The following is a 478-nucleotide window of genomic DNA, read 5'->3' as shown; positions in this document are numbered from 1 at the left end:
CACACATACACTCACAGCCTCTCTGGCCTCCTCCCATGGGGAAGGGCTACCTGTAGTATTTGCCTTGGTTTGGTGGGGTACAGTGGATGTGAATACTGTAAATAGCTTGTGCTCAGACTCCTCTGCGTGGAGGGGTGAGTGCAAGAGGCAGACCCTCCCAAGACTCCCTGGGGAGATCTTCCTCCCTCTATTTAACTGTGACTGAGGGGGAACCCAGGTCTGGGGATGGGGGGCACCTTGGGCCACAGGATACTGGTTGCTTTAGGGGTACCCATGCCCCCTGCCTTCGCCTGGAATCAGTGTTATTGCATCTGATCAAATTTCTCCAGAAATAAAATGAGAATAATTCTGCCAGTGCTGTCTCTTCTTGGGGCTGGCAGTGGGGCTGGGAGCAGGTGGCCTCCTGAGTTCTAAGAAGAGGAGCCAGGGGCCTGCAGGTATCCATGCCTACCTGGTATCAGTCCTAGACATCCTGCAT

The sequence above is a fragment of the Lipotes vexillifer genome, unplaced genomic scaffold (assembly GCF_000442215.2).
Source record: "Lipotes vexillifer unplaced genomic scaffold, Lipotes_vexillifer_v1.1 scaffold213, whole genome shotgun sequence".
Lineage (NCBI taxonomy): Eukaryota > Metazoa > Chordata > Mammalia > Artiodactyla > Lipotidae > Lipotes > Lipotes vexillifer.
This window is presented reverse-complemented; position numbering follows the sequence as displayed.